The sequence below is a fragment of the Pseudonaja textilis genome, chromosome 3 (genome assembly GCF_049901715.1).
Source record: "Pseudonaja textilis isolate UNSWEBS1 chromosome 3, rPseTex1.2, whole genome shotgun sequence".
Classification (NCBI taxonomy): Eukaryota; Metazoa; Chordata; class Lepidosauria; order Squamata; family Elapidae; genus Pseudonaja; species Pseudonaja textilis.
Window position 1 is genome coordinate 126,225,171 of NC_141992.1, and position 10,449 is coordinate 126,235,619.

Genomic DNA, 10,449 nt, shown 5'->3' on the forward strand with positions numbered 1-10,449 from the left:
TGTTTTTCATGGATCAAAGACTTCTCAGCAATTGAAATGGATTGTGCAACTCCCATCCAAGATTTATTTTCAGTACCTTTTCTTTCCAGCCTCTTCCTCCTGTATCAGTTCTTGGCTCCTGATTCACTTCTTCCCAACTCCATAGATTTCATTATTGGAAGAATTGATAGAGTTTAACAAGTGGTATCTTTCTTGATGGAACTCTATATCATCTTGGGTCAGCCAGGTTATTTCTAATTCATTTCTAGCAGGAAAAAATGTCTTCAGCTGAAAGCTTTCTAGAAATGTAATCAAATGGCCAAAGTCCCAAAACTTTCATATGAAGCTATAGATTTAAAATCCCAAACTCACTTTTCACTAGGTTAACTAAAATAAAGTTTCTAAATGCCATGTAACTGTGTTTAGGCCTAATATTCACAAAATTCTTCCTTACTGCTGTTAGAAATAAGAAAATTCAAAAATAAAATGTAGATGAAGAGAATAGTATATTATAACATTAAGATAGTTCTCTATAGACATCCTCCTGTATTGAGTAATGCCATCCATATTTCCTCCAGGAATCGGTATGAGAAGAAATAAACCATTGCCCTAACTTTCTTTAATCAATTGAAGTTAGATTTTGTTTTTCAAAACATCAGCTTACTTTTACTTTGCATAGATGTTAGGAATGCATATAAGAAGAAGTGCTGAATGTAACATTAATATGTAACAAGTGTGGTGTTAGGAATAGATATTTCTTTGTTCTTAAACCATTAGAATAGGGGACCTGCTGAAGGGACATTCTTTAGTTCCAAGAAAGATAAGATGTGATGAGAGGTCATTGGGAGGTATCAAAGGAGATGATGTGGTCTCCATAAGACGTCTTGGATTAGCTGTTCTCGGTCACTGGGTTGATGTAGGAGGGTCGTGGGTGTGTGTGTGTCGGGATAGAAGAACTATAAAATGTATTGAAATCTTAAGATGTGGTTCTTGGCTCAAACTTCATGTTGAAGTCAGCTGAGATCCCCTGCTCTTTGAAAAAAGCTTAACAAAATAAAATCTTGGATCGGTTTTCACCAATCCAAGTTTTTGTCATTTGGATTAATTTCCAACACTGCTTTTAGTTTGAATACAGATTTCTGTCTTTCCAAGGAATTTCTCATTTTTATTCATGAGACTCAGGGTTGATGATTGCATAGCACCAGAAACTTCTGGGAGGACAAGGAATTGCTTGCAGTGAGCAGCAGAGAACTGAGACTTCATGCAGTGGATCAAAGGAACTAGGAATTGAGTCACTGGTTGCATTTGTGTAGCATCAGAAGCTGCTAGGAGAACAAAGAATTGCTCACCACAAGTTGCAGAGAACTGGGACTTCATGCAGCAGATCAAGCTAGCTAGAATCTTACCACTAAAATTTTAAAACAGAAAGTCTACAGAAGAATGTCTATTTGCATCTGCATAGATTCTGAAGAGTAACAAAGTCATGGAGAAAAAGGCTAGCAGCATGGTGACACATCTGCAACATGTGTGCTATGTTTGTATTTTTGCCCTTGGAGGACTCCAATTAAACCTGCACCAAGTACTGATCAGATTACTAGAAGAGATAGTGGAAAATCAAGTATTCCTTCAGCGCTAGGCCTGGTTGCCTATGTTCTGACCAAGGCTTCCTGAGACCGAATTAAGCACACACTCCAAACAATTCTCTTTTTATTTCAGTGCTGAGAATTATGTTCATTCCCAGCCCGTAATGAGTCCCAAACAGTCTCCTGACATAAGCACCCACCTTTATCTCCTTTGAATTGCTGCCAACAACTAAAGTGCCAAAGTAATTGTAAAAAGCCAAACTGAGTACAAAGTACACACAGAGCTTCAAGGTTTAATCTGAACAGAGTAAACATTGCTTCCTGCAAAGGTTCCTGTTCCTTTGGTTCTCCTTTATTTCTTATAGGAAGAGCAATCACCTCCAAGCTTTACTCCCAAGTCACTCCTTTTGTCTTAATTGTTCTTGCCTCTGGCAGCTCTGCACATGCACACACTGGGAACAAGCTCCCCCTGTTCTTCTGCCTCACTGCTGTCAGATTCTGGAGGTTCCGGAGTTAACACATAACTCCCAGGTGGCCCTGGCTGCATCTCTGTATTGGATGGAGGACCCTCATCTGATTCCTCCCCATACTTCCGGACTGGCCCATGTTCCTCCCCACTGTCTGACTCTGCTGTCATCTCCACAGACTGCCGGTGGACCACAACAGCCTACTCCTGATGTTGTCAACAGATGTTCAGAAACTCTAACATATGACACAGTCCTTGTTTACCTGGGGGAAGTACCAATTTAGCAGAGGATTCTTTTTCTGTTTTCCTGCTATATTAAAATAGATTATTGGAGACATTTAGTCTGGTTCTTCCTCTAAAACCTGACATGGGTGATTATTCTGACAGAATCCACTACCACCAATATAACTCAACTTGATCAGAGTATCACAAGCTCTCTCTCAGGATTATGTATAGTGGAGATTATATATATATTGTTATTTAATACTAATTATCATAAATTGCCTGGGAGCAAGTATCAGAAGGGCTGCAGATAATATACTGGTGCCTGAGAAGAATGGGACTATGGGGCCCTGCTGTCAGAGTTTCTCATCATTTTAATAAGGCTAAGTTTCCGACTACAGGTTTTGAATTAAGAATTGCTATAAACCTACATCTTGTTTCTCATACATTTTGGCATCTACATCTGTAGATATTAGCTGAAATGTTAGTTTCAGAACAGTTTATAAATTATTTACATATATACATCTACATATGTTGCTTTCTTCCCCTTTCCTCACCTTTTCTCCCCATTATCCAATGTTTCAGTAGAGATTTTTTAGTATATTCATGTGGGGTTTTGTGTGTGTGTGTGTGTGTGTGTGTGTGTGTGTGTGTGTGTGAAAGACATCAGGCATTTATTGAAAATTACTTTGGAAAATGCTGAGCAGCCATGGCTGATGTAGTCTAATGAGCTAGCTCTCTAAATGTTGCAAAACGTCAAATCCCAGCATACTTCACTATTGTTGATTTGTATTGGAACTGCTGGAAAATCAGTAATTATTGGAAATCTCCTTATTTCCAGGTTAATTTGATTTGACTCCAACAAGACTTAACAGCAGGATAACATAAAAGATGGAATCTCTATTGCAAAGAGGCACCTTCCATAAACAATCAGCAAACCATCTTTCCACAAGTATTTAAATGAACCCTAATTATGATACTTACTAAGGTAAAATAACTACTTTGGACTTTAGAAGTGAAAAATGTTGAGACAATCCTAATACTTTGAATGTAGAAGGTTAAATTGAAAATCAGCAATAACATTAATTCAAAGTAAGAATTTTCAGGAACGAAATATCTTCTTTTTCATTTTATGAATATTAATATGGGTACTTTATTTGTAGGTACATCTGAGGGACAGTTTCTACATCTATTTGGTTTAAAGGTAATAATCCATAGAGATTTTGTTGAAAATTGTGTATTGACTTTGGCCAAATCACAAAAATCTAAATATTTAGCTCTAAATATAAAAAGGGCCTTCTGTGATGAAGTCACAGAAGATGAAGTCAGAAAAGCAGACTTTAGGCCTCTTAAAGTGTTATCTAAAGTATCATCGGCAGTATACCATAATCCAAGAAATCAGAAAGTAAAATGGGCAGATTCCACATATTATGGTGCTAGCACATGCAGAAAACAACTGTAATGAACAGCCTTCTGATTCATACAGAAATTAGGTGCTCAAGAATTAAAATGCTTTCCTCAAAAGAAAAAAAATAAAAATAAAAATTCCTACGAACTTACTTAGAAGTCCTCCACCAAGTTTTATTTTATTATTATTATTATTATTATTATTATTATTATTATTATTATTATTATTATTATTATTATTATTTGGTGGACCAATTTGAAATAACTTAGAATCATTTTAAAGTAAATCTATTTTACAAAATGATATTAGCTGAAAAAAACACAGCTGCTAGGAAATAGAAAGTTGCTGCTGCTGCTGTTGCTGTTATGCTTGCACATTTTATGGGATTTTGAAAATAAATTCTAATGAAAATTGAAAAGTTAGAATAAGTAACATGTAAATGCATTACATCAAGAACACATATTAGAAAATACTAATTAAATAACCCCACTTGTACTTAGCCTGAAGTTATTAAATTTTAAATAGATCATAGGGCACAGTAGATCATCAGGCATTTTGAGTTAAAGCCATGTTGAAATCACCATGGTGATCAGATTATAGATGACTCCTTTACTTCTGGTTTAAATAAAGGGTCAATCAGTATGTCCACTATAAATCCTGGATTTTGTGGTTTATTATAATTTATCACTGGGGTCAGACACATTGGGCAGTCTTTTAGTCCTTGATTATTTTTTAATGAGGTACAATGAAAAAAGTTCCTAATTTTGATTGTGCAGAAGATATTAAATGTAGAGATCATTTGCCAAGTTTTATTAGAACTATGAGACTTGGTTTTACAAAGACAAAAAGAAGACTTTATTTTAGCTCTTAATCAAAAACTCTTTGTGTGAGGTTGAACAATACATCTAAATGGTCCTGGAAGATTCATGGCTATTGGAACTGAAAAGGTATAAAAGCAAAGGGCAAAGGGAAAAATATACCTGGGGATTATTTGGATTATTTACACACAGAAACATGAGAATTAACATTGAGAGAGAGAATATTTCCATCTTTATTTCCATAGCTGCAATGTAGTCATACATACTGAATTCTGACTCTGATTAATTTGGTAATCCTAATTATGTTTCAATTCCACCATGAAAGTTCAAGCATCATATATTCAGATCAAATACTCTTCACCTCAATGTGGCAGTTGTTCCTTTTTACCATGTGCTGGAAATCAGTAAATATCCTGATCACTGTACTCTCTAGTCTAGCAGTCCCCAATCTTTGTGGCTTGGCAGCCATGCTGGGAGGAGTAGAAGGAAACAGAGCTTTATGAGTAGTGGGCTGGTGTGGATGCAGATGCATATGCAGTTCAACTGCAAGTTGAGCTGCACACGATCTGTGTGTACAGCAGCCCACCGCTCATGCTTGTTGAGTTGTGCATGCAGATGCACCAGCCCGCTGCTTCTCTGAGTCAAGCTGCATGCAGACATGTGTCCTCCAGTCCACTGTTTATGCAGCACAGTTACAAATAGGCCACTGACTGGGGATTGGGATCCCCTGCTCTAACATGAACTGATAAAGGTAAAAAGTTAATTTAACTCTTTAACCACATGTAAACACATTGATGTGAAAATGTAGTTATTTGAACTATTGGCTTAGAATCAGATATATGCCATATGTGCAACCCAATAGTGCTTTCAAAATAAGGTTACAGTACCAGAAGCCTTTTGTTAGATTTCTGACAAATAAGGAGGGAAAGTTTTAAAGAAAACTCATTATTCCTTAACAAGAAGTTTTGAAATTTTTCTACAGTAGAAAACTTTAGTTGCTCAAGGATAGTAGGAATTCATTGCATTGGAGCATATCAGAAACAAAGCAGAGTTCTCTCCATAATATCCAAATGACAAAAACGTACACCAAAAGCTCTTCAGAATCTAATTTATCCCTTCAGTTGTGGAGAAGCATTTTCAGTGTTTACAGCCCATATTCAGCATCCACTTGAAGCAATTATCACTAAGATGCTTACAATTTTAACACTCACTTGTAGTAGTGTTTCTAATTATTCTATTTTGCTGGCTTCAGCTTGTTCAGAAAATCTGTCCCATTATCCTATTTACTAAATTCTTCATGCCACTAATGATCTTTTTCACCTCTATGGTTTTTACAGTTAGTTTTAATCATGCTGGTTTCTCTTGCACTGTTTTAAAACTTGTATTTTACTGAGTGACAAGCCTTATTCTTCATACGTCATATGCCTGATAACTAATTTCTTTTTTATGTAAAAGAATCATGTGCTTATAACTCAAAAAGACTCAGATTGTTGCAAGACTTTAGACCTAGGTTCTGCTGCAACAGCAAACTAGCACTTAAAACTTCTTTATTTCTCTAGACTTCTCTCTTCCAACTCTTTTCAATCCTGTTAAAATGTTCTCAGGAATGATAAGAGATATTTTAATTACTGAAGATCTAAGTAATATAAGGACAGTAAAGTAGACAAATATCCATCTTCAATATGGTCACTAAGAGCAGGGGTGGGATACAACAGGGTTAACTACCAGTTTGGGATTTATGAGCTTCCCTGCAGGCTGAGAGCTGCGCGCCTGTAATTCAGCAGCAGCAGCTGCCTGCCGAGAAGCAGCCTTTGAAACAGCCCTCTTTTCTTGCTTTTCTAACTGCAGCTGTGCCTCATTCGGCAGCTGAAGTTGAAAAATCAGGAAATAAAGATCAGGTAAGAGCCCCGGTTGGGTGGGTGAGCAAAAACATCAGCAGACATAGAACTGGTTCTATGTCTGCTGCTCTTCAGAGCTTCCAATTCTACAGAGGTGGACAGAACCGGTAGAAACCCACCCCTGACTAAGAGTAAAAAAAGAGACTTTGCTGGCACATAATCGACTGATTGATCAATTAAAGTTGATATATCTATGAAGTCAGAACTCACAGAAAACTAAGCCTTTGGGGCAGTGGTTGAGTTCAGAGAGGGGAGGGAGGGGAAAAGCATATTTTTTGCTTACTTACTATCTTTTCAAGCTGACCAAACCCTAAATCCAATCTCATTCACTCAGGTTTCACTTTATCCATGCTTAAAATTATTAAAAACCATACGATATAGAAAATGGAAGAGATTACAGTCTTTTTCAGTAGGAGTACAAGTGGCCTTTCTATGTACGTATAAGATAGTGAAATGTTATTTTCGACAGCATCATCTGCTTTATTGAGTGAATATGAATATGACAGCATTGGTCACAATTGTCTCTCCTTCACATCAACTTCACATCATTTATGTATGTATGTATGTATGTATGTATGTATGTATGTATGTATGTATGTATTTTGTCAAGCAATTGTAAGATAACAGGTATAAGTATAAATATAATTATGAATACATGAAATGGATACATATAAGAAAAGTAAAAGAAACAATAGGCACGTTCCCTACAGACCTCTTAGGAAAGGGGTGAGGTCAATAGTAGACAGTCTAAGGTTAAAGTTTTTGGGGTTTGGGGAAGAAACCACAGAGTCAGGTAGAGTATTCCAGACACTGACCAGTCTGTTGCTGAAGTCGTATTTCCTGCAATCAAGTTTGGTGCGATTAACCTTGAGTTTGTATCTATTGTGTGCTCTTATATTGTTATGGTTGAAGCTGAAGTATTCATTGACAGGACATTGCAATGTATAATTTTATACACTATACTTAGATCGGACCAAAGACGGTGTAGTTCTAGGTTTTCTAGGTCTAGAATTTAGAACTCTTCTTGTGAAATATTTCTGGACTTTCTCAACTGTATTAATATCGGATACGTAATGCGGGTTCCAGACTCATGAGCTGTATTCAAGTATTGGTCTAGCAAATGTTTTGTATGCTCTAGTTAGTAGTGTGATATTACTCGAGAAAAAGCTACATAGGATTAGGTTAACAACTCTTAATGCCTTTTTGGCTATATAGTTACAGTGGGCTCTTGCACTTAGACCATTAGAGATGAGTACTCCAAGGTCCTTGACAGAGTTTAGATCATCTTACAATTTGGACATCATCTTTGTTAGACAGACAGCTAGTGACACTCATGTTTGGTTGGTCTGCAGCCAACAATAAAAGTTGGAATTTACCAAGGTAGTGTGAATGCTTTCTTTGTTGGATTACTTCATTTTCAAAACATATCAGCCTTTTCAAAATATAGTCCTTTGGGCTCTCAATAAAATGCACATAATATCACATTTGTCACATATAAAAAATTCTCATGCTATGCAAGTTTAATTCCATTGCTTCTATATTGACAGAAGAAATATTTAACAATATCTATTATTCACAGAACTTCTGTATTTGCTCAGAGACAAATACTGAAACAGTTGTTCACATTTTATTCTATTGCTCCCTTTATGATACTTGGCATATAGCACTTAGGTGTCTACTTCCTATCAGCTTATCCTGGCTGGGCAGAAATCAAGAGCATTCCACTTTTTACCTTCAGAGTTTTGCTGAAGATTTCCAGGAATGTTGTCATGTTCTGCTAATCACTATTGCAATAAAAATGTGGCACATAATTTTTACTTTATAAGATCATATGGCTAATCTTAATTCAAATTATTTTCTCCAATCTTCCTTTGTTATGTTGCTTTCATTACTCTGTACTACATTATAATACTAAAGCTTTTGTTTTATTTATTTTTAGTAATTTAATATTTAATATTTTCCTTAACTTTTGGCCTTTGATTTTAATCATGAAAGTAAGTTAAGTCTTCTATAATGAGTCTTGTCTAATTTTTATTTACAGTTTACATCCCATTCCTCTTCTTTCATTGGATTTTCTGGGCATGGACTGAAAACTACTTTGAAAATATTTTGGAACATGGAATTTGGGATAATATCCATCTTAATATCTTTGAGAAATTGACATTAAACTTTAGGTTACTTATACCAGAAAAATAAAGATCACTATTCTTATAACTGTTTGAAAATAAAAAAATCTAAAAGTAAAATTTTGTAACTCATGCTTATCAGCTTTATTAAATGTTTGGCTCATTTTCTGCTTTATCTCTAGTGCAAAACAAAAAACAAAACCTAATTGTTGCTGTTAGCAAGTAAACATAGCAAGTAAAACTTATGAAATGCAGCCCATTATCCAATATTTGTAACTTAGCAAATAAAATTTATCAAATACAGTTGGGCAGTGAAAGCAAGAGTTTAATAAACACCTGGAAGATAATGCCCCCATTATTATTATTATTATTATTATTATTATTATTATTATTATTATTATTATTAGTGACAATGTACACAGCAAACAAGATAACACAAATCACGAGTGGAACACTTCCAGAGCATTTAGGACTGCGTAATGTGTCAGCGGGTTATACGAGCAGATCCCAGTAAGGTGGCCTTCTGCAGCTGAGCAATGGTGATTTTGTCAGCACCAATTGTTTTCAATTACTTGCCTAGGTCTTTAGGCCCAGCACCCAGTGTGCCGATTACCACTGGAACCACCTGCACTGCTTTATGCCACAGTCTCTGCAGTTTGATTTTCAAGTCCTGATATCAGGTGATTTTACAAGTTGTTTCTTGTCAATTCTTCTGTCACCAGGTATGACAATGTCAATGATCCACACTTCTTTCTTCTCCACAATCGTGATATCTGGGGTATTGTGTTCCAAAACTTTGTCAGTCTGTATTCGGAAGTCCCACATGCTCATTTTTGACTACTTTTTCAGGCTTATGATCCCACCAATTCTTTGCTACAGGCAGATGGTAGTTGTGACGCAAGTTCCAGTGGACCATCTGAACGACTGTGTTATGACAGTGTTTGTAGTCAGTCTGAGCGATTGCCTTGCAACAGCTCAGTATATGACCAGTGGTTTCATCCTCTTCTTTGCAGAGTCTTCATTTGGGATCATCAGCAGATTTTTCTATTCTGGTTTTGATTGCATTCATTCTGATGGCTTGTTCTTGGGCTGCAGGAATTAGGCCTTCTGTCTCTTTCTTCAGTGTTCCGTTGGTCAGCCATAACCAGGTCTTTTCCTTATCTACTTTTCCTTGGATCTTTTCAAGGAACTGTCCATGCACTGCTTTGTTACCAGCTGTCAGCCTGAGTTTGCATCGCTGTTTTCCTGTATTGATTCTTGATTTGCTGCACTTTGAGCAGCTTCCTATTGTTGACCTCCATCAAAGCTGGTTCAACACTGTCTTTCACATAATCTGCCAGAGCATGCTTTTCTTTTTTGACTGTTTGCTTCACTTGCAAAAGTCCTCTGCCACCTGCTTTTCTGGGAAAATATAACCTGTCAACACCATTACGTGGGTGCAGTGCATAGTGTATGGTCATTAGTTTTCTTGTTTTCCTATCCAGGCTGTCCTGCTCTGCCTGTGTCCAGTTTACGATCCCAGCAGTATATCTGAGGACAGGTATGGGCCAGGTATTTATAGCCTTGATGGTGTTACCGCCATTCAGTTTGGTTTTTAGAATTCTTCTGACCCTTTGTGTGTATTCTTTGCTGACCACATTTTTCACTTGCCCATGCTTAATATTTTCCAGCTGCAGTATGCCCAGGTATTTGTAGGCTTCAGGTTGGTGGCACTTGATGGCTGGTCCATTGGGCATTTTGATTCCAACACTTTCTATGATTTTTCCTTTCTTCAGTGCCACTGTGACTCATTTGTCCAGGCTGAACTCCATGCTGATGTCAGTGCTGAAAATTCAAACTGTATTGGTCAGTGACGGAATTTCAATTTCCAATTTTCTGTATAACTTCAGATCATCCATGTACAGCAGTTGAGAGACTTTCTGTGAATTTTTAGCAGTTTGATAACCCAG

The 10,449-nt window shown here is 36.6% G+C and overlaps 1 pseudogene; it reads right to left on the bottom strand.

Moving 5' to 3' along the window:
• Window positions 1-8,966: 8,966 nt before the first annotated feature.
• LOC148126315 (uncharacterized) lies at window positions 8,967-9,969 on the bottom strand (annotated as a pseudogene).
• Window positions 9,970-10,449: the final 480 nt, after the last annotated feature.